Raw genomic sequence first — 25315 nt, forward strand, 5'->3', positions numbered from 1 at the left:
AACAAATGGTGAAATAGGTATTTAAGCATTAAGTTATTCTCTTCAGAGATTTAAAAAAATAGGTTATATCTTATATAATTATATTTTTATGGAATTATAAAAGCTTATTTATCATGTTAGGATTTTATAGTGTTTGTATAGGGATGTTTTTTTATGTTCTTGTTGGGTCTGTTGCAACGTAATTTCGTTCTGCATTACAATTCTATTGTGATGTGTTGAATGACATAAATCACAGGTGTCAAACTCAGTTCCAAAAGGGCCGCAGCTCTGCACAGTTTAGTTCCAACCCTAATTAAACACACCTGATCAAACTAATTGAGTCCTTCAGGCTTGTTTGAAACCTACAGGTAAGTGTGTTGGAGCAGGGTTGGAACTAAACTGTGCAGGGCTTCGGCCCTCCAGGAATTGAGTTTAACACCCCTGACATAAATAAAGGAAACTGAAAATGGAAACTATATCACAAACTGTCTTTGTCAGTACAACTTGACATTACAAGGGAGCAGGTTTGGGGTAGTGACTTTAATAAAACACAACTGTAAGGGATAGGTTTAGAGTTGTGGTTGTAGACACTAATAAAACACAACAGGTTACGGTAAGGTGTAGGTTTAGAGTTATGGTACTAGATGTTGGTAAAACTTGACATGTAATGAGTATTTGGTTCAGTTGTGGTGGTAAACATTAATAATAAACAACAGGTTACTGTGAGGGGTCGGTTTAGGGTTGTGATAGTAGATGCTAATAAAACACGACAGGCTACAGTAAAAGGGTAGGTTTAGAGTTGTGGTGCTAGATGTTAATTTAAACACAACAGGTATACTTCTGCGTTGAGTGATCAGCATGAACCACGGCGCATGCAATGCACATTGCCATGCATTTATAATTCAGCACGCTGTTTTTGTTGCTCTGCAATAACACTTCCGAAATGCTAGTGGGCAGTAGGTGTTTATGTTCCCCTGTGTTGAGTTTCTTCACTGGTGTTTTGTTTTTTTCTGAATGCTACCTTAACATACAAGTGGCTCAAACTCGCTCATTTTGAGGCAGGGAACCGGCGGACATGCAACAACTTTAATCATAAGGTAAACACAAAACAACAGTTTACATCTGAAGCTCCTTTACAGAACTCGACACTTGTAAACACTCGCTCCATCGGGCTTGCGCGGCTCTCAACCCCGCTCACACTCGTCAGCACAACCAAGCTGACCAATCACAGAGCTTTCGCTATGCGTCATTGCGATGTGTAGTTACATTCTTGGAGAGGTGCGCATTGGCGATGGCGAGGGCTATGCGAATACATAGCGCCAATGCATACGTGTGCGCTTGACGCAGAAGTATAAATCAGCCTTAAGAGGTAGGTTACGGTTGTGGTAGTAATCAATAATTAAACAAGACAGATTACGGTAAGGGTTAGATTTAGGGTTGTGATAGAAGACAATAATAAAACAAGACAGATTACTGTGAGGGTTAGGTTTAGGGTTGTGTTAGTAGACGCCATTAAATCACAACAGGTTACTGTGAGGGGTAGGTTTAGGGTTGTGGTAGTGGACAATAATAAAACACAACAGGTTACTGTGAGGGGTATGTTTAGGGTTGTGGTACTAGATGTTCATAAAACACAGGTTACTGTAAGGGGTAGGTTTAGAGTTAGGTTAGTAGAGGCTAATAAAACACAACAGGTTACTGTAGGGAAAAGGCTTAGAGTTATGGTACAAGACAGTACTAAAACACAACAGGTTACTATAAGGGGCAGGTTTAAGGTTGTGGTAGAAGACACTAATAAAGCACTACAGTATACTGTCATGGGTATATTTAGAGGTTGTGGTAGTACTGTAGATGCTAATAGAACAGGTTACTGAATGGGGTAGGTTAAGAGGTGTGGTACTAGATGTTAATAAAACCCAACAGGTTATTGTAAGGGGTAGGTTTACAGTTGTGGTAGTAAATGTTATTAAAACACAACTTGTTACTTTAAGGAGTAAGTTTAGGGTTGGGGTAAGGTCATAAGTGACTCCATAAAAGACATTGAATAAATCAATCAAAAGCCCCAGGGGGTTTGTACAGTCCTCTTGGAGCTCAAGTCCCACTAATCTGGAGCTGCCACCCATTTCATAAATACCAGTTATTTGCAAAGGGGAGATTAGGAATAAAGGGGTTCTATTGGTGTCAAGACCTGTATGGCAGTGATCGTAACTAAGATTAACTGGTAAGAGCTGTTTAGGTAAACTTCACTAGCCTAGGATCAAGAGGCACAATTATTAGCAACTGATGCCAGAAGCTGGATCTTTAATACTTTGCTAGCACAACTGTCTTGATAGTAGGATCAGAGAGAGGGGCTAAACAAACACAATTACTTGAGCAAAAAAAAAAAAAAACCAATATAGTTGTCCCTGAAGAGTACAGTGACAGGCTGCAAAAGAAGAGAGAGTTTAAACTGTAAGTGGACAATTATTCATTCATTTTTCTTTGGCTTAGTCTCTGATTATCAGGGGTCACCATGGTGGAATGAACCACCAACTATTCTAGCATATGTTTTACGCAGCGGATATGCTTCCAGTCACGACCCAGTACTGGGAAACACCCATATACTCTCACAGCCACTCATACACTATGGCCAATTTTGATTATCTAATCCCCCTATAGCGCATGTCTTTGCAATGTGGGGGAAACCAGAGCACCCGGAGGAAACCCACGTCAACATGGGGAGAACATGCAAACTCCACACAGAAATGCCAACTGGCCCAACCGGGACTCAAACCAGCGAGCTCCTTGCTGTAAGGCGACAGTGCTAACACTAAGCTACCGTGCTACTATATTCAGGATATGTTTAATCAAATTATTAGTATGAAACACAAACCAATGATTTGCTTTCGACATTCAGCTTTGTTTCACACAAGAATTCATTCTTAGAGCGACAGACTTGCCATTCCTTCATAGCTTTTGATTCAGATAGATGCCGTTATTTATTAAACCCACACGTCCTGTGCACCTCAGTGATAATGGATATAATTTCTCACATTGTTTTATTTGGTGCCAGATACAGACAGTAAGTAATGCCAGACAGGGAGTATTTCACAAGCGAGAAATCACAGCTTCTGCCATACATCACCCCGACTCAATGACACCAGAGACTCCGAAGGGGAGACAAAATATCCACCTGTTGTGGACGCTTTGGCGCAGATGATCTATACAGTTCTAAAAAAATAATAATTTATAGCTTTCATAATTAAAGCTGGTGTGATGACGGAGAGTCTGTCATATGATGATTAATCAAGTCTCGCCGGCCTGGACTCCAAAGGGCACGCAGCAGGTGTTGCTCACTCCAGCTTGAAATGCTGTTTGCATGTGTCTGTGTGCTTCTGCCAAGAATACACTGAAACACATGATCACGATACTGTGATCAATCAATCTATCTATTTGTACGTCCGTCTGTCTATCTGTCTGTCTGTTTATCTGTCCATCTATCTGTCCGTCTATCTATCTATCTATCTATCTATCTATCTATCTATCTATCTATCTATCTATCTATCTATCTATCTATCTATCTATCTATCTATCTATCTATCTATCTATCTATCTATCTATCTATCCGTCTATCTGTCTGTCTGTCCGTTCGTCCAGCCATACATCCATCTATCCATCTATCTATCCATAAATATATCCGTCTGTTGATCTGGCAGAGTTCAGTTTGCTCTGGTAACCCCTGATAAATCCAACCTAGCTTATTGTTGATAAATACACAGGTCCTCCAGGTCTAGCGAATAAAAATTGCATATCCAGAGCTATGTCTGCTTTCAGTTTTTGTTTTTAAAATTCTACCCGAGGCCGCTCTGTACACATTTTGATGATCTCAAATTTGTCTTATGTCCCATTTGCGCGTCAAATCCAGTAGGGGCCGCAATATGTATTTCAGTCAACCAGCTTGCAGTTGACTGAGCGAATTCGATGAATAACGGTTCCAGAAGGCAGGTAAGACAAAAACAAAAGTAGGAAAAAAAAAAAATTAACAACAGGGTGAGAATGTGGTAAAATCTGAAAATGTGGTAAAAATCAGGCGCGGGCTTTTCTTTTTCTTGACTGCATTTTAAAACTGTGATTGGGTTTAGGGAAGTGGGTGGGCTGGTCAATCTGTGCTTTAGAAAACACTATTGGTTGGGGTAAAGGAAGGAGGGTTGGTCAGTCGGTCAGTCGACAGCGGCCTCGGATTTATGTGAGAAGAGCAGGCGTGAATGGCACTCGCGAGAGTATTTTGAGATCTTAAAACGTGTACACAGCGGCCTCTGGTGGTTTCGCAAACACAAAAACTGTTGCTTTTATCAGATTTCTGGAAAATTAATTCACTGCAGTGTAAATGTGTAAATTGCAACACTTTAAATCATTACATTTCAGCTCTATAGCTTGTGACATTGTTAGAGAGAGAGAGAGAGAGAGAGAGAGAGAGAGAGAGAGTATTCCAGCATCTTTCCTGTTAACAGGAGTACTTTGGCCCACAGTCAACTCAATCCACAAATCCTCACACTGATCCTCTGAGCAAACTACTTTTGACCTTTACTGAAAACCTCCTGCTTGACAATTATCTCAACTCACTTTCACTTTGTCATACAGGATTGATGAACCAGCGAATAATAGGTCTCCTTTGCCATTTGAGTCTATTGATTAAATGTCAGCAATTAAATGTACATTCAGCTACAGTACCGGCTAAGCACAGGTTTACTGTGTTCAAAATACATTTAAACTCTAATATCACACAGCAGTATAAAAGCATCACTTTATTTTTATACAAGTAGTGGCTCCCATACTGTAGGTTTACCAGTTACTTTTTTATGGACAAAGGACAAATACAGAATGTTAATATTTATAGGAAACAAGTGTCCAGTTATTTGTAGAGCTATTTTCTTATGACACAGTTTACAAGGTTAAAGACACTTGCAGTGTTTCTTTTTGCATAAGGGCCATACCATACACCTGGCACAATAAGGCGCAAGACGTGTTTGGCACGAAGTTTTGAAGCAAATCTTTGCACTTAACAAACTAAATTAAATATGTAGGCTAATGGTTGACTTCAGTGGAGTGCGTACAACACCGTTTCCTTATACATGAAAGTTAAGGAGTAAAGAGTAAAAGTAAAGAGGCCGAATGGTGGAGGCTCGTTCTTTATCCTTGCGCTGCAGATGCTTTGTTTATCTGTTTTTTCACTAGTGAAGCGTTTTTTCACTTATAAAGTCCGCCTTGTAAACAGCAAATGTGCCATAGCACGACGCAACTGACTTTTAAAGGAAATGGGAGATGAGACTCTGATAGGTTTAATGCATGTTATGTTTAAAACACACCCACAACTCATTACATTTACATTTAGAGTATAATCACTGTTAGACCATGTGCTGCGGTGCAAACCGTAGTTCTCCATCCTTAAAATAGCAAACGTGGAGTCGGACACGGCCTTAACGCTTTTGCACCATGCACTTTAGACTTTGCACCTAGATCATTAAAAAAGAGCCCATTGGCTTTCAAATGATGTTTTCCCAACAATGGAAAACATGGTTATGACTCAGGCCAGACAAAATCTTCTGAAATTTTCTTGCTATTTCTGTGGAGAATTTTGTGAATTTGAGAACTAAAAACTTATTATATGAAATAAAAAATAATAGCTTTTAAACTTTTATCTAATGTTTACAATGCAAATCTATTTAAATTCACTTATTTGGTAAACAGAGCAAGTTTATCATATAATATCTCTACTAAAAGACAGAAAATATGACTGTTTTGTACATAAATCAAATGAACACTTTCATATTAATCAATATAATTACTGAAATGAATTTCAAAACAATAAATCTAAATTTACACAAGTAAATAAAAACACTCAATGGGATAAAAATCTGTGGTAATCTGCAGATTTCTGCGTGCAGATTCTGTTTGGGCCTAGTTATTATATAGTGTTAGTAAAATAAAAAAGCATTGATTCATGCATGCCGTCTAGTCTGTGCCATTTGTATTTTTATGATTTTGTAAGATTTTTGGAGCATTTTTCACACCAAATGGTTGAAAGAATGATGCAACAACAAACTCCTTACGCCTCTTATTTATGTTTCTGAATGAATCGACATTTCTGAACAAATCGATTGAATGGATGAAGGTTTTGATGACCAACTTAAAAAGACTTCATAACTAATATTTTATTAAGCATGAATTTATTAAATTCTGTATGATTTAGAGGACCAGGATACGTGTTATTTAATACAAAATGGTAGACTTTAAAACGTTTTATACACAAGACAACAAGGGTGAAGCTAAATTATTAGGGCTGTTTACTCTTTTATAATATTTTAGAGTCAAAATCTTTAAATTATGGCATCTAGTCTGGGCTATTAGTTTTTTTTTATGATTTTGTGGGATTTTTGTGTTATTTATTCACATCAAATGGTTGAAAGAATGATTCGCAACAATCCCGGCATGCCTCTTATTTCTGTTCCTGAATGAATCGACATGTTTGAACGAATCAATTGAATGGATGAATGCTTTAAAGACTGACTTGAAAAAACTTAGCTGTTTTTTATTAAGCATGAATTTACTAAATTTCAAATGATTTAGAGGTCCATAATAAGGCCTGTAATAACGAAACTGTAGGCGCAAGCTTTTAAATGTATAAATAAGATAACAAGGGCAATGCTAAATTAATAGGTCTGTTTATTCTTTCATAACATTTAAGAGCTGGAATCGTTTTTTTCCTCTTAGATTACCAATTATCAATCTTGCTCACCTGTGTAAATACCACAATGTGCGTCTCTCTCTCTTTCTGGCAGCAGGACCCTATTTGTGTGTGTGTGTGTATATATGTGTGTGTGTGTGTGTGTGTGTGTGTGTGTGTGCGTGGCTGATGCCCCGGGCGCAGTGGTTCTCAGATGGGTAATTATCTCTTGTCTGAGAGGGTAGCAGTTTCCCTCGGGCCCTGCCGATGCCGAGCGTCTGTATATCGAACCTTTTCGCCTCTGCCAACAGGCCGGCTAATAACGATTCATGCAGCTGCCAATCTTTCCCTCCAGCGCTATCAATATTCCACAGCGACAAATAACAGCAATTAAGAGAGATATCTCAAAGAGAGACACCAGACAAACATTTCCTCTCCCGCTCTGATGATATTAGTGGCGGGTGAACAGACATCTGCTCTGCATAAGTACCAGCAATAAAACAAGGTGGTGAAATTTAAATATGGCATAAATGAAACATCTGTAATATTGACTAATGGAGTCACAGGATGAGTGGGGGTTTTTTTGGTCTGTGGTGTCTTGTTCTGTCCTACTTTTAAAACTTTTTTTTAAATCAGGCTGATAAAGTTATATTACACTGACACCGAGACATTTTGTGCCCATTTCTTAGGTTTCAGTGATGATGTATTGCTTTAGCTTGACTTATTAATAACAATAATCTTTTATTTGGAGTGCATTCTGGCCCTGCTTTTTTGGGGGCGGTATGAGGGTAATTAATTAGACGTTTTCTTTCACAAAGTGGAACAAAAAGACTTTTTTTTTATTCCAGCATTTCTCTGATGTTGGTTTTGAATTCAATTTAGAATTTATCAAAATACTACTACTACTACTACTACTAATAAAAATAATAATAATAATAATAATAATAGCCTCACAGCAAGAAGGTCGTTGGGTCGCTGGTTCGAACCTCGGTTCAGCTGGTGTTTCTGTGTGGAGTTTGCATGTTCCCCCTGCCTTCGCGTGGGTTTCCACTGGGTGCTCCGGTTTCCCCCACAGTCCAAAGACATGCAGTACAGGTGAATTGGGTAGGCTAAATTGTCCGTATTGTAGGAGTGTGTGTATGAATGTGTTTGTGGATGTTTTCCAGAGATGGGTTGCGGCTGGAAGGGCATCCGCTGCGTAAAAAAAACTTGCTGGATATGTTGGCGGTTCATTCCGCTGTGGCGACCCCGGATTAATAAAGGGACAAAGCCAACAAGAAAATGAATGAATGAATGAATGAATAATAATAATAATAATAATAATAATAATAATAATAATAATAATAATAGATAAGCCCAAAAAAGATTAGTCTTTTATTGATTCTTATTGTTATTCTCAATGCTATTTCCAAATATTTTCTTTTTTCCCCTCTTTTGACCGAGGCAAAAAGAACCACAGAATTATAAAAATCTTGAAAAATTTATCTTCATATCTTAAAACTTTACAAAAATCTTTAAAAATTAAAAACTGATTTTACTCTAGCAAAGATAATTTAATAAATATATATATATATATATATATATATATATATATATATATATATATATATATATATATATATATATATATATATATGTGTGTGTGTGTGTGTGTGTGTGTGTGTACAGTTTAAGTCTACTGTTTTTTCTCTTTTTTATATTTATTTATTTTTTCTATTTTTATTTATATATTTATATTTTATATGTCTGATAATATTTTTAAAAAAATTTATTTATTAAACACCATTTTAAGGACAAAAGTATTAGCCCCTTTAGGCAATTTTTTTTCCAATAGTCTACAATAGTCTCTCGTTATACAATAACTTGCCTAATTACCCTAACCTGCCTAGTTAACCTAATTAACCTAGTTAATTCTTTAAATGTCACTTTAAGCTGTATAGAAGTGTCTTGAAAAATATCTAGTCAAATATTATTTACTGTCATCATGGCAAAGAAAAAATAAATCAGATATTAGAGATGATTTATTTAAACTATTATGATTAAAAATGTGCTGAAAAAATCTTCTCTCAGTTAAACAGAAATTGGGGAAAAATAAACAGAGGAGCTAATAATTCGGGGGGGCTAATAATTCTGACCTAAACTCTATATATTTAAAGCTTTTTCTTAAATTTTGTACATTAAATATTAAAATGTAGAGTGGAAATCAAGGTCCCATGAATCACAAACTTACAGCATAATAATAATAATAGTATTTATAGTTTATATTTATTGTATTATAACAGTATATAATAGTAAATAATATAATATCATTAATTTATAAGAGTTGTCTGAGATAAGATTTATACCTAAATCTTGTGAAAAATCTACCTCTGAATAATATTTTATCTCCAGTTAGCACCTTTAAATTGGAGTGATAATTAAACAGAAAAGAAGGCCTCAACTTCAGCAACATCTCTTTAATCCTAATCATGATGTGCAGAACGATCAGTCCGATATGCTGAGAGTCACAAGCTGATTACAGTGTGAAAGCGGTGGGAGAAGCCCTTTAGGGTGCTCGTCCCCTGCAGAGGGAGGGACAGACGGCTGCTCTCTGCTCTGAGTTATTATCCACAATTACCCTGATTACAAAGCCCTTCATGTTAATGACTGAGGTGAACTTCATTTACACTTCTGAACATCTTTCAAAGCTTCGCTGCAGCACCGAACAGCTCTATACAGCTCGAGTCTTCCAGTAGACTTAAAACATGTTTCGTTTTAAAAAGTTTCCACAGAGTTAAACGGTGCCATAAGTTCTTCTAAAGCATAACAATGGGAACATCGGATCATTTTCCTGACTTGGATCTTTGAGTCTCATTCATAGAGATGAACAAATCTTTTTTTTGAGTCATTTCTTTTAACTGGCCTAAATATTATTTAAATGTCACGAGTTGCTTCCAAAATCATCTATAACTATACCTTGATCACAATATAAACAATCATAACTAGAATGCTATAAGAAAGAGAAAATAATCTGTTTACCTGGTGCCTTGTCTATGATTAGCAGAGCTCACCTCAGGCTTCAAATTTGAGTTGTGTGTTCACGTCACGCTGACAGTCCCATATTACCTTAACCAATGCACAGTCTGAGATGAAAGGACTCATGATTAGTTCACTGTTCAAGTCTTCGGGTTTTTGAGTCGTTCTTTCATCAAGTGACAGCATGTAAAGAAATGACTCAAGAGGACTTAAGAGATGAACAGATCAAATCTTTTTTCGGCTCTTACTGTATATGATTGGCTATTGTCTTTTACATGATGAACAAACAACTCAAACCGAAGACTCGAGAGATGAACAGATCAAATCTTTTTTCTGGCTCTGACTGTATTTGATTGGCTACTGTCTTTAAAACAATGAACGAACGACTCAAACCTTTTTTCCGGCTCTGACTGTATATGATTGGCTACTGTCTTTAAAACGATGAACGAACGACTCAAACCGAAGACTCGAGAGATGAACAGATCAAATATTTTTTCTGGCTCTGACTGTATTTGATTGGCTACTGTCTTTAAAACAATGAACGAACGACTCAAACCTTTTTTCCGGCTCTGACTGTATATGATTGGCTACTGTCTTTAAAACGATGAAAGAACGACTCAAACCGAAGACTCGAGAGATGAACAGATCAAATATTTTTTCTGGCTCTGACTGTATTTGATTGGCTACTGTCTTTAAAACAATGAACGAACGACTCAAACCTTTTTTCCGGCTCTGACTGTATATGATTGGCTACTGTCTTTAAAACGATGAACGAACGACTCAAACCGAAGACTCGAGAGATGAACAGATCAAATCTTTTTTCTGGCTCTGACTGTATTTGATTGGCTACTGTCTTTAAAACGATAAAAGAACGACTCAAACCTTAGACTAGAGAGATGAACAGATCAAATCTTTTTTCCGGCTCTGACTGTATTTGATTGGCTACTGTCTTTAAACGATGAAAGAACGACTCAAACCGAAGACTCAAGAGATGAACAGATCAAATCTTTTTTCCGGCTCTGACTGTATTTGATTGGCTACTGTCTTTAAAACGATGAACGAATAACTCAAACCGAAGACTCAAGAGATGAACAGATCAAATCTTTTTTCCGGCTCTGACTGTATTTGATTGGCTACTGTCTTTAAAACGATGAACGAACAACTCAAACCGAAGACTCGAGAGATTAACAGATCAAATCTTTTTCTGACCCCCTACAGCTCTTTTCAACAATCTCTTATGTCAGATGTATACTATACACTACTAGACAAATATCTTGCCATCGATCCCAGTTGTGAGAACTTCAGCCTCCACATCAAAGTTGCTGAAAGTAAAGAGGTGCTCCAGGATTGGCCAGCCAGTCACCTAACATGAACATTATTGAGCATGTCTGGGGTAAGAGGAGGGAGGAGGCATTGAAGATGAATCCGAAGAGTCTTAATGAACTTTGGGTTCCTGCAATGCTTTCTTTGCCATTCCACATGACTTTATTAATAAGTGATTTGAGTCATTGCAGAGATGTATGGATGCAGTCCTCCAAGCTCATGGAGTCACGCAAAATATTAATTCTGTCTCCACTGCAGCATGACTTTATATTCTATACTGGACATTATTTATGTTCAGTGACAAGACTTTAGTCTAAGCAAAGTCAGACCATACTGTCCTAATGAAATAGTTAAAAATCAAGGCATGATCAGATTTTATTTTGGACAAATAAGCATTATCTAGAGGCCTTCAACTTTCATATAAGCCATTTCTGATACCAAATGATCAACTAGAAGTCAAATTATTATTTGTTGTTCCTAAAACTTGGATATGTGACATGACTTTTTGTCAGGTTGAGTATAATCACACACAAACACACACACACACACATACACACAAAGTTAGGAAAGCCGCTTGCGCATGAAACAACAGGGAAGATGACCTAATTAGATTGTGAATAAGTAGCTCTGCAAAAGTGGAACTCGGCGCATACAGAAATGCATATTAACTACGACGCCGGTGCTATTTCTGTGATTAAATAAATCAACAACGGCCTGGTTGAGTCATAATGGGCTGGGTTATTAATGCTGGTGTCCTTTTGTCGCAGGTGTAGAGTCGTACCTGGCCTCCTCGTATCGCGGCTGACGCTGGCATTTTTCCCTGTGCGTTGCATGCGTTTCCTTCTGTCTTAATTACCAACCCATTTCTCCCTCTGCCTCGCACATGTCTCAGTGTAATTATTCACCCCATTATATGATGCCTCTATCCTCCACACTTCATTATGTCCTGGGCGAGGAAGATAAATTAATTTCCTGATTAACCCGCAGACACTTGAGAAGGCTTCCTCACTCCTTCTAACCGGCGCGAGAAGTCTGGTGACAGGCCATTTCAAAATGTCATCCCCACACAAACAGCGCATGAGATGACGTCCGTTTAAACAATCATGACTGATGGATCACTTTAGTTTCGGGGGATTTATGTTCCCGAATTATTAATTTGACCTCACTGGCTTTATTGACAAAATCGGCTGTAAAGCGTCAGACTTAAGCATGGTGTTTATTTTAATTAGCTTATGTTGTCGTTTGTGCATTTAAATAGATTTTTTTTTCAGGAGTGTTAATTATTTAATATTTATCGCTGATTACGCTGATTAACTGAGGAACCGACTGATTTAAATTGGGAAGCAACATTATGATGCAAATGGTGCCTAAAGAGATTAAAATTAGCATGACTTTCTACTGTTAACAAACCATTTTAATCCTTTAATGTATGATAGTAATCATCCATTTATTTAAAAGAAGTTCATTAAGGATTTTAAAACTTCATAGATGCGGTTTGTTTAAGAAAAATGTGCAACATGAAGCTGTTTTTGTCCATATAAAAAGAAAAATACGTGTGCAGTTAAGTCAAATGTATTAACCCCTACTGACTTGAACAAATACACCCTCATTGGCCAATTATTTTGGTACATTAGATTTAAAAGGGATAGTTCACTGAAATGAACATTGGCTCACTATTTACTCAAGTGCTCAAATCTTCTACTGAACACAAAAGAAGATATTCTGAAAAAAGCTGAAAACCACTGACCTCCATAGTAGGATAAACAAATACTATGGAAGTCAATGGTTATGTTTCTAGGTTTATTTAAAGCATCTTCTTTTGTTTTCTACAGGAGAAAGAAAGTGAAGGGTGAGTAAATGATGAAAGAATTTTCAGTATTGTATGAAATATCTCTCTAACTGATTGTTAACACAAATATATAATTGAGTTTGACATCCCTGCTTTAGGGTCTCCGTAGTGTTCATTCTGGGGTCACAATGAATAAAAACTATCAAGTGACAGTAAAGACTTTTTTTTTTTTAATAAACATTTTATGTTGCAATAGTTTTATAACTTTTTTTATTTGTATACTATATCAATATTATAATTATTTCTAATAACTGTATCAATGCTGCTAAGAGTAAACACTTTTTAAATATATATATATATATATATATATATATATATATATATATATATATATATATATATATATATATATATATATATATATATATATATATATATATATATATATTCAAATCAACACAATCTCACAGCAATTCGTAACTTTTTGATTTAGTGGCTAATTCGTATGAACTCGTACGATCTAATTCGTATGTTTGCTCATTCCCCAATGACGGTTGGATTTAGGGGTGGGGTTAGGTGCCATGCCTCCTTTTTAAAATCGTACAATTTCGTACGACTGAATTTGTACGAATTAGCCACTAAACTAAAAAAACGTGAAATACTTATGTTTTCTCGTGAGATCAGGCTAATTCAAATATATTTAATATATGTCAATTTCATTCATTCATTCATTTTCTTTTCGGCTTAGTCCCTTTATTAATCTGGGGCCGCGACAGCGGAATGAACCGCCAACTTTACGCAGCGAATGCCCTTCCAGCTGCAACCCATCTCTGGGAAACATCCATACACACTCATACACCGGGCAATTTAGCCTACAAAATTCACCTGTACCACATGTCTTTGGACTGTGGGGGAAACCGGAGCACCCAGAGGAAACCCACGAGAACGCAAGGAGAACATCCAAACTCCACACAGAAATGCCAACCAACCCAGCCGATGATCGAACCAGCAACCTTCTTGCTGTGAGGCGACAGCACTACCTACTGTGCAATTGCGTTGCCCTTTATACATGTTAAATATTGACCTGTTATTTTAAAATATTCATTATATTTGACAATATTCTAATTCTCACCTTATTTAAGTTCAAATACATTTATCCTTGCTGAGCTTAAAAGGATAGTTCACCCAAAATGAAAATTACCCCATTATTTATTCTCCCTCATGTAGGTTTGACCTTTTTCTTTCTTCTGTTAAACACAAATGAAGATGTTTTGATAAATTGCTGGATGCTGACACCCATTGCCTTCCATACCTGTAGTAGGAAAAAACGACTATTAATGTCTTTTTTTTAAATCAAAATATCTTCTTTTGTGTTCAGAGTTTTGAAGGGTGAGTAAATAATGTCCCTTTAAGACTTTTAAACTGTTGACCATTAGCATACTAAAGTACATACTAAAAAAAAAAATAACCAATCAACCACATAAAAATAATGTCAAGATGCCCTCCTTTCAAAAATAAAGTCAAATCCCCTCCAACAAACATACCTTCCAGAAAGGATCGATACGTGTGTGATAAGCCATGGACGTGCTCCAAGATAGAGCAGTGGAGGGGATGAGATTTGACATCACATGGTGTGGACTTTAATTAAAGAGCAACAAACAAGAGCAAGTGTGTGTGTAGAAAGCATGCCTTGTTTTTCGTGTGTGTCTTCTGGTCCTTTTCCCCTCTGAGCTCTCATTTGTTATCGAGCAATGAGTCCTGGCCTGTGGTGGAAACAAAAAGCAGGAAACAAATGACAAAATCCAAGCAGCCGCTTTACTCCCTGAGAGACTTTAAAAGAGATTTTTTAAAGAGAGATCGATAATGATAAGTAGTTATCAAACTGATTATTACATCCCAAATTAGCTACCCTGGAGGAAATGCATGGTGACGCTTTCAAGAATTGATGGGTGTAAGTTTAAATTAGTTCGCTTTTCCCCCCTTCTCTGGCGCGTTGTGATAATATGCTTTAGGCTTTAGAACTTTGACGCTTACATAAATCAATTCATTCTTGTAACGTGTTGTATTAGGCTCCTGTTGTCGATTCTAAACACTCAAGGGGGAATTCAGCCAGAATTAATTGCACCCGCTGATAGTAGTTTATTTGAATGCATTGTCTGCATTGTTTTCCCTGTCACCAAACAGGTCTATAACACCTGGAGAAAGCCATCCATTTGCGTTCCCATTCATCTCACTGGCAGTACTTTAGGTTTTAAGGGGGAACAATTATGCACAATTATTTCTAACAACATATAATAGAAGTGTCAGGAGTCACCAGAATATATTTCAGAATTTTTAGCTTAAAAATCTCCATATATCATTTGTTATACCATGCTGTAAGTGCCTGTCTCTTTAAAGATGCCATAGATGCGCCGCGCCTTGCGCCGGGTGTATGATAGGGCCCTCCGTCTCTCTAGCTACTTCTCTGTATTTCAACATTTGGGATAATTTAAGTACATAAGTCAGCAAAATGCATAACACTGTTTTAGTGATGTTAATGAAAACAAATTGTACATATTGTGCCTGTAAGGGGTTTGTAGAAACCGATCCCCGCTCTACTCAGAACAGACATTGTTGTAAGCTGGTTAAGCTTTTGTTGAACACAGTTGCCAAGTGCCTTCACAGGGAGACAAGTCTTGTAATTACAGTTATTTCAATATTACCTTCCACAGGTACCACTCATTCTGACTCTTTATTCCAGCTGAGAGACTTGAAATAGACCACCATCACCCTCTTTTAATTGAAACCGAATTCATTTTTATACCGAGTACTTAATCCATTTGTGACAGCCCTCTATTTTCAGCGTACAATAGACTTCCCCCTCTATTCTCCCTTCTCTCCACCAGTGCCAAATCCATCTGACTTTAAACAGAAGTCCATTTATTAAATCTTTTATTAGGCATTTCATTATGCATGCTTATAAAGATCATAATAGAGATGTAAAATAATGAAATTCTGCAAGTTCTTAAAGCGTTCATAAATCTTCATAACTTGTCTTTTCAAGGGCCTGTTTTCACAAGTGCCTGTTATTTTATTCATATCCCGTGTAAATGCTTGTGGGCTTTAATTAAGATAGTGTGATTCATCCTGCAGCTTCCTAAAAGCTTTTATTCTTCGTTAGTGTTTTAAATGGCTTAACAAAAATTACGACATTAAAACGCATAGAAAAACTGTTTTTTGTTTTTGTAGACCAAATAAGGATAATGATGAATATGCTAATAATGCTAACTAATTCTGTAAACAACCAAAGATTTACTTGGAGATTTTGATAAAATCCAGAAATCTAATATGCTTTCATGTGACTTTTTTAATAGCGACATACTTGTTAGCGCACATTTCTAAACAGCCAATTACATGGCAGCACCTCAATGCATTTAGGTGTGTAGACATGGTCAAGACGATCTGCTGCAGTTTAAACCGAGCATCAGAATGGGGAAGAAAGGGGATTTAAGTGACTTTGAATGTGGCATGGTTGTTGGTGCCAGACTGGCTGGTCTGAGTGTTTCAGAAGCTGCTGATCTACTGGGATTTTCACGCACAATCATCTCTAGGGTTTACAAAGAATGGTCCGAAAAAGTTGAAATATGCAGTGAGCGGCAGTTCTGTGAGCGCAAATCCCTTGCTGATGCCAGAGGTCAGAGGAGAATGGCCAGACTGGTTCCAGCAGATAGAAAGGTAACAGTAACTTACATAACCACTCGTTACAACCGATGTATGCAGAAGAGCATCTCTGAATGCACAACACATCCAACCTTAAGGCAAATGGGCTACAGCAGCAGAAGAGCACACCGGGTGCCACTCCTGTCAGCTAAGAACAGAAAACTGAGGCTACAATTCACACAGGGTCACCAAAACTGGACAATAGAAGATTTGAAAAAATTGGAAAAACTGGTTTCTTGAACATGACAATGAGTTCACTGTACTCAAATGGCCTCCACAGTCACCAGAACTCAATCCAATAGAGCACCTTCGGGATGTAATGGAACGGGAGATTCGCATGAATGTGCTGCCGACAAATCTGCAGCAACTGCGTGATGCTATCATGTCAATATGGAGCAAAATCTCTGAGGAATATTTCCAGTACCTTGCTGAATCTATGCCACGAATGATTAAGGCAGTTCTGAAGGCAAAAGGGGGTATAATTCGGTACTAGTAAGGTGTACCTTATAAAGTGGCGGTGAGTGTAAGTAATCAAAGAAAAAAAAAGTAGCAGGTGAGCTGGAATAATGTTTTATGTGTGTTACGAAAAACCCTAATCTGGGGTGAAAAAAAGTCAATGGTTTTTGACATACAAACAGTTCGCACTAACTTTTGCCCAGCACTATTAAGAACATAAAAATACTTCTGTACTTCTGTAACTCAAATAAAATGGAAACACTTTAATACTTTTGCTGCAGTAATATTTGATTAGAATATCTCTATTTTTAACTCATGTTTTGTTTTCTTGCATTATGTCCAGTCCTAAAGACTGTTTTACATGTGTGTTGCTAAACACGGTCACGAACCTGCTCTCCACTGCGTGCGGGACTCAATCCTTCACACGGCGACGCTCTCTGGAAGCATGTGTATGACAGCCGTGGATGTTTTGGGCCGCTGGAGTTCAGTGTTGATTGGAGTTGGCGGCAGATATGGAGCAGACAGAGGTTTCACAGTTGGCCGAAGCACATCCGTAATGGGTTTAAGAGCAGCGCGAGCCCTATCGACTGCAGCGGGAGTGAAGGATGAGAGTAAACCTGTTTGGGGAGAGATTTGGAGAGGGTGGTGAGCCACTCTAAGGGTGAAATGAGTCCAGAGGGATGCAAGAACTCTGTAACATCTGTGTGTGCGCGCGTGTGTGGACGTCGCATGGGACTGAAAGGAGACGCATTCTCAGAACACATCAAGCTTAAGCACTCATCAGTATCCATACTGCCTGCCATATGTGTGAACGCATGCAGAAAATACAAAGCTGCTGTTATTTTTTGACAGGAAAATGCATGTGGGTCAGTGACAAGTAAAGGCTGATTTAGAATTTCACCTTACTCCAGACCAAGATCCTCTGATGGAGGCTTTCATACTTAACACACTAACCGTTGTACTATTATTTGAATCAACAGGGGGCGACTCTGAGGCTGAAAGTATGAATTGAACTATATACAGTATAAAATGAATAAGTAGTGGATAGAAATGGAGGACACTCATGAAAATGTTTGTTTTAGTACAGTTGTGTAAATAAGAAATTTATGTTATGGTTTATGTATCCAAGGCATCTGTGTGCTTAATTCAAAATATTATATACTATAAATTAAAAATCACTTGATCACTGACTAATGTGGATGAAATGTATGCGCTACTAGACTGTTAAACTAAATTTGAGGATTAGATCTAACTCAGCTGTTGTATAATATACAAAGATCTGCATCGTGAAAGTCTAGATAATTATAATAACAGATAAAACGTACAATATAACAAAAAAGGGATGCATGCTGCTTTTAATTTCATGTTGACATGCTCGCGTTTGGACGGATTTTGTTTCGAGGTTCAAAACGGCTCTGAATATTAAAATTCGTTTATCAGGACTTTCCGACAGAGAGAGTAAGCAGCAGAAACGGCCTCTCCTGTGAGCTCTTTCCCATTTAAAGCCAAACTGTCAGCACTTCATCTCTGAGCTGTTAGCGTGCGGCCCAGAACTGCAGCCACATGCACTTTTCCATAAGCTTTATCCTCACTGTAGGACCTTGAGCTAAATTTGTCCCTCATTCCCTAAGCTGCAGCCATAATCACAGTATTACCAACTAAACTGCTACAACTTTTCTTTTTTCTTGTTAGTTTGTTTTAATATAACTGTCGAGATTCCTGCAAAGAACCATGATCAACCTTTTTACAACATTTCGTCAAAATTGAGAATAAAGGTTGTGTTAGGAAAGAGCGAAGCATCATTGATTTTACAGTAGACAACGCAATTCATATTCTTTTTGATTTAGTGGCTAATTGTGGAGCACGCCTCCTTTAGAAATTGTTAGTTTTAATTAAAATTAAATCTTATGAATTTGTACCAATTAGCCATTTTTTTGACAATATGTTTGTAAGATAGTAATTTAACCTCAATGGTTTGAACTGCCAAGGACTCAGCAAGATGGTGTAAAACTGTTCATTTTTAGTCAAAACTACCTTCTGCATTCTTAAAACAAAGACGGGAACAAGCGTAGTTTGAGCATTTACATACTGTAGGAGAGCATTACTATCAAAACACCAGACATCACTATAAATGACTGCCCCTTCAAACAGGTCCCTATTTAGGATATAGTGAGCAATTTTGTGAGCATTATTTTACATTCATCTGCATTAGTTTCTTTTACAGTTCAGTGTTGATACCTTGTAGACAAAGTTAGTTGCACAGAAATAACCACACAAACACATAAAAACAGATCATTTAACCAACCAACCAAGCAATCAGCTAGGCAACCAGCCAGCCAACCAACCAATAAACCAATCATCCATCCAACCAACCAACCAACCAGCCAGCCAACAAACCAACCAATAAACCAATCATCCATCCAACCAGCCAACCAACCAACCAACCAGCCAGCCAGCCAACAAACCAACCAACCAACCAACCAACCAGCCAGCCAACAAACCAACCAACCAACAAACCAACCAACCAACCTATCAACCAACCAAGCAATCAACCGACCAACCAACCAGCTAGCCAACAAACCAACCAACCAACAAACCAACCAACCAACCAGCTAGCCAACAAACCAACCAACCAACCAACCAACCAACCAACCAACCAACCAGCCAGCCAGCCAGCCAACAAACCAACCAACCAACCAATCAACCAACCAACCAACCAACCAACCAACCAACCAACCAACCAACCAACCAATCAACCAACCAAGCAATCAACCAACCAACCAACCAGCTAGCCAACAAACCAACCAACCAACAAACCAACCAACCAACCAGCTAGCCAACAAACCAACCAACCAACCAACCAACCAACCAACCAGCCAGCCAGCCAACAAACCAACCAACCAACCAATCAACCAACCAAGCAATCAACCAACCAACCAGCTAGCCAACAAACCAACCAACCAACCAACAAACCAACCAACCAACCAGCTAGCCAACTAACCAACCAGCCAACAACCAACCAACCAACCAACCAACGAGCCAACCAACAACCAACCAACCAACCAACCAGCTAGCCAGTCAGCCAACCAGCCTGCCAGCCAACCAATCAACCAATATCAAAACATGCGCTCATTTTTCCATATGAATATATATATATAAATATATATATATATAAATGGCACATACAGGGCCTATGTTTCTTTTAGAAATATTATTGAGAATATGCCATATTCTATTCTAAAACATGAACTAGCTAACACATACTTTAATCTCAGATATAAATCATTAATGGATGTACAGTAAGCTATTTATTAAGCAATGTAAAAAAAATCCTACTTGATAATAATAATAATAATAAAGTTTTTTATTATTATTGTTTTTTTACAGTTTATCTTATTTATTGTAAAGGTCTGCTTTTTCAATTTGACACATTAAAACCACTGCAGAAATGTTCAAACCAAAAGACCCACGTCAGTAGGCTACATTTATTAATATATAACCTATTTTAAATTAAAAGCATTAATGTATGCTATATATTTTAGTTTTCATAAGCTTTGGAGATGTAAATTTGGCTTTTAAATAATTGGTCACCTATAGCTTTTGTCATGAGCCACGGCTGCGTGCAAAATTGCATTTAATGTTTTCAAAAAGCACTGTGAAGGGAACGTGATGGTCAATATGAAGATCGCTAAAACTGAACTGTAAAAATACTTTGAAAGCAAATTATAACTAAGAGATTTTGTTAATTTTTTTTTTATTAATTCCAAGTTTTAATGTTGGAACGTTCGAAATGAATAGGGCATAGGGTGAATAACTGGGAATAGAACACAGCCAGGAACTATGCTTCTAACTACAACTCTAGAGGTGTAGATGCAAGCATACATGTTTCCGATGCAGTTTGCAAATGTTCGTTGGAACGATGGATTTGGGAAACGATGGAACTTACAACCTTAGTTGGCTAACCTAAGTTGGAAACGCACCACTGGCCTATCAATCATTTTATGATCAAATTTGTACACATAAATTGTAAATTACTTCATTTGAACATAATATTTTGTCAGTCATGGTTTATTTGTAGAGATGTAAAATCTTAAATCAGACGTGTTATTTAACGTTTGGTTATTTTAGAATAAATTGCCAAAACATTGTACTACACATAGTTTGCCTTTGACAGTTTTTTTTGCTGGAGGGCTGAATTCATAAAAGGGACATTTTGTCTATTTTCCAATTGTATTATTTAGATAATGACCATTATTTACTCTACAAAATGTGTTAAAGAAGTTCAAACCAGCATGCCGGAGATTTAATATATTTGTCTTGCCATTATCAAAGATTCATCCGCATGTCTGCTTCAGTGCATGACTCACACCAAAAGCGACATCATTCATCCAAAACAACTGAATTTAGAATCTCGAAGCGTCACTGATAATCACTGTCTGTAGACGTTGCACAATAATAAGTATCATTTTATTTCCCTGAACTAAAATGACCTTTCAGGCTCGTTTGTTTGAAACTACTACCTTTATTTGCATAATTAACAATAATTAAAATGTTTCCCTCTCGCCTGTTATTCTCATTAGAGTCCATTTAACTCAAAGCCTTTGTTTATTTAATCTGTCTCCAACACAAAAGCTGCTAATTAAAGATCAGAATGAACGCTATCATTAATAAGAAACTACATCAATTGCACATCAAATGTCGTCGAGGCTGATAAAGGATCTTTTTGATTATCTTGAGGGAGAAAAAAAAACAGGATTTCAACAATTAAAATAAACAATCGCTGGATGAAAGAAAAGCGCACTGCAATTTACTTGAAGCTGCTCTTTTTTCTCTCTGATCTCTGATGTTTGTCCTATAATAATCTTGGTTTAGTCTATATTTTTTTACTGTCCATTTTTCAAAATTAATATTAAGCTTATTGTGATGTATTATTAGTTGCAATTACTTTAAAATAAAAGTCATTGTTGACATCAAACTTCTTTTTCCTCATTTTTTCGCATTATGAATACGATTAATCCTATTCTTAAGTTTTTAATCATATAACGTTGTGTGCATTTTTTTTTAAGTTTCTTATTTTAAGTTTCCCTTTACTTTACCTCATATTTACATGCTACATTCATTTTTCTTTGGCTTAGTCCCTTTATGTATCAGGGGTCACCACAGTGGAATGAACCGCCAACTTACCCAGAAGCAGCGGATGCCCTTCCAGCCGCAACCCAGCACTGGGAAACACCCATGCACTCTCATTCCCACACATACACTACGGCCAATATAGCTTATTCAATTAAATTCATTGGACACTGTAGATGGATGGATGGATGCTGTAGATTGATGGATGTATGGTATAGATCACAGGTGAGAAACTCAGTTAATAGAGGGCCGCAACTCTGCAGAGTTTAGCTTTAAGCCTAATAAAACACGCCTAATCAAACTAGTTGAGTGTTATAAGCTTGTTTGAAACCTACAGGTGAATGTGTTGAAGCAGGGTTGGAACTAAGCTGTGCAGGGCTGCGGGCCTTCAGGAACTGAGTTTGACATCTCTAGTATAGATGGAAGGATGGATGGATGGATGGATGGATGGATGAATGGATGCTGTAGATGGATGGATGGATGGATGGATGGATGGATGCTGTAGATTAAAGGACGCTGCATATGGATGGAAGCTGTGAATGGACAGATGTATGGATGAATTAATGGATGGATGCTGTGAATGAATGGATGGATGGATGGATGCTGTGAATGGATGGATGTATGGATGGATAGATGAATGGATGCTGTGGATGAATGGATGGATGCTGTGGATGGATGGATGCTTTGTAGATGGATGGATGAGGATGGATGCTGTGAATGGATGGAAGGATAGATTCTGTAGACCGATTGATGGATTTTTGATGAATGGATGATGGGATACCGTAGATGATGGATGGATGCTGTAGATGGATGGATGCTGTGGATAGATGGATGGAGGGAGGGAGGGATTATGTAGATAGATTATTGGATTGTTGATGAATGGATGGAGGGATTTTGTAGATGATGATTGGATGCTGTAGATGGATGGATGATGATGGATGCTGTGGTTGGATGGATGGATAAATGGAGGGAGGGATTCTGTAGATGATGGATGGATGCTGTAGATTGATAGATGATGAATGCTATGGATGGATGGATAAATGGATGGATTTCATAGATTGATAAATGGATGAATGGATGCTGTAGATGAATGAATGAATGAATGAATGAATGAATGAAAGAATGAATGAATGAATGCTGTAAATAAAAGGGTGGATTCTGAAAATGGATGGATGGAGAGATGGATGATGTAGATGTAAGGATGGAGGGTGTAAATAGAAGGATGGATGCATGGATGGATATAGGCTGTAGATGTATAGTTATACAGTGTAAATGGATGGATGGATGGATGGATGGATGGATGGACGGATGGATGGATGGATGAATTATGTAAATAGATAGATAGATGGATGATGCTATAGGTAAATAAATGTATGGATGTATGTTATAGATAGATGGGTGAATGGATGCATTGATGTAAATGGATGGATGGATAAGAGGGTGGATGGATTCTGTATATTGATAGATGAATGGATGGATGGTCGGTAGACAGATGGATGGATGGATGGATGTTATAGATAGATTGATGAATGCAATAGATAAATATATGCTACAGACAGGCAGGCAGGCAAGCAGATAGATAGATAGATAGATAGATAGATAGATAGATAGATAGATAGATAGATAGATAGATAGATAGATAGATAGATAGATAGATAGATAGATAGATAGATAGATAGATAGATAGATAGATAGATAGATAGATAGATAGATAGATAGATAGATAGATAGATAGAGGAACTGAACACATTCCTCACACACTGCTCTGGAATGATGAAACATGAAGGGTGATAATTGACTACAGTGGATGGGCATTGAGTGAGATCGTACATGACGTCTCTGACTTGTGTCATCTTATAAACATGCACAACTTTCAAAGCCGTGTCAAAGCCGACTCCACGCTGAGAGTGACAAACCCCAGCAGCTTAATGAGAAATTCAGCACGAAACTGAGCCTAATTAACAGCCATAAATTAGCCATAATGCACCTAATCAGAGAAGATGCAGCATTGGAGTGAGAGTAACGCGGTAAACAGCCCAGCACTTTTCGCTTGTTTTGATCAAAAATTACTCAAAGCTGGTTACTGAACAACTTCAGAATCCTAGAAAACTAGACACAAGACGTAATACACTGCGGGTAGCACGGTGGTTAGCACTGTCACCTCACAGCAAGAAAGTTGCTGGTTTGAGTCCCAGCTGGGTTAGTTGGCATTTCTGTGTGGAGTTTGCATGTTCTCCCCGTGTTGGCATGGGTTTCCTCCGGGTGCTCCGGTTTCCCGCATATGCGCTATAGGTGAATTGAATAAACTAAATTGGCCATAGTGGATGAGTGTGTGTAAATGTGAGAGTGTATGGGTGTTTCCCAGTACTGGGTTGCAGCTGGATGGGCCTCCACAGTGTAAAACATATGCTAGAATAGTTGCTGGTTCATTCCACTGTGACGACCCCTGATAAATAAAGGACTAAGCCGAAGGCAAATAAATGAATGAATGAACACACTGTGAAGTTGCACAAATCAGTCATTTAGTCATCAGTATTTACAATACAGTTTTTAAAGTAATATTTTCTGTCTTTTAGCAGATATATTATGTGAAAGACTTGCTTTGTTTACTAAATAAAGTGGATCAGATTGGATTTGCATTGTAAACATTATATACAAGTTTAAAAGGTATTACCTTTTAGTTCATATATTAAGGTTTTAGTTATGATAGTTCCAAATTCATTCCGTTATCATACCATTTTTAACTAAAATTTGCAAAGAAATAGCAAAAAATGTCCGTAGATTGCATCTGACCCTACTTATAACTCGTTTTTTTTTTTCACAGAAGCTGACTGCAGCTCAGTTCACTGTTCACTGTTAAAAGTTCACTGTTCACTGTTAAAAGTTAGCACACTGTTGACTTTTTTTATTGACTGTCATATTTACTGGATATCACACGTTTTAAATAAGATGCATAATCTGTTTCTTACAATGGAGGGGAAAAATTTAGAAAAAAGCAGTTTTCCTGTTATTTGCCTGTAAAAAAAGGAAATTAGTGTTATCATTTAGACAGCCTCTAATTTATTGCAGAATAAACTCCAGCACAGTAATAATGATGTTTTAATTCACGCCGATACCTAAAAATCTGACTTGTCTTTTAAAAAACAAACAAGACAAAACTGCAGCTAAAAAACTGGATTTAATGGTGACTAAAAATTACAAGGCCTAAAATCTTGAATACA

At 37.4% G+C, this 25315-nt stretch overlaps 2 protein-coding genes across 9 annotated transcripts in view; one reads left to right on the plus strand and one right to left on the minus strand.

The window, feature by feature from the left end:
- Positions 1-25315, minus strand: part of adarb2 (adenosine deaminase RNA specific B2 (inactive)) — a 597874-nt gene that overhangs the window by 315488 nt on the left and 257071 nt on the right. For 3 of the 7 annotated variants that reach the window (XM_073941370.1, XM_073941374.1, XM_073941372.1), the window contains exons 5-6: positions 17354-17581; positions 14499-14572 (exon numbers count right to left, since the gene is read on the minus strand). The gene's annotated coding sequence lies outside the window, so the exon portion shown is untranslated. Of the gene's footprint in view, positions 1-14010; positions 14122-14498; positions 14573-17353; positions 17582-25315 lie in introns of all 7 variants that reach the window. The other 4 variants (XM_073941369.1, XM_073941375.1, XM_073941373.1 and 1 more) reach the window with 2 other exon arrangements.
- The window catches only part of ifnu (class II cytokine, IFN-u), a 121898-nt gene that overhangs the window by 10453 nt on the left and 86130 nt on the right, over positions 1-25315 (plus strand). The gene's annotated exons all lie outside the window — the stretch shown is intronic.

This window comes from Danio rerio, chromosome 24 (assembly GCF_049306965.1).
Source record: "Danio rerio strain Tuebingen ecotype United States chromosome 24, GRCz12tu, whole genome shotgun sequence".
Lineage (NCBI taxonomy): Eukaryota > Metazoa > Chordata > Actinopteri > Cypriniformes > Danionidae > Danio > Danio rerio.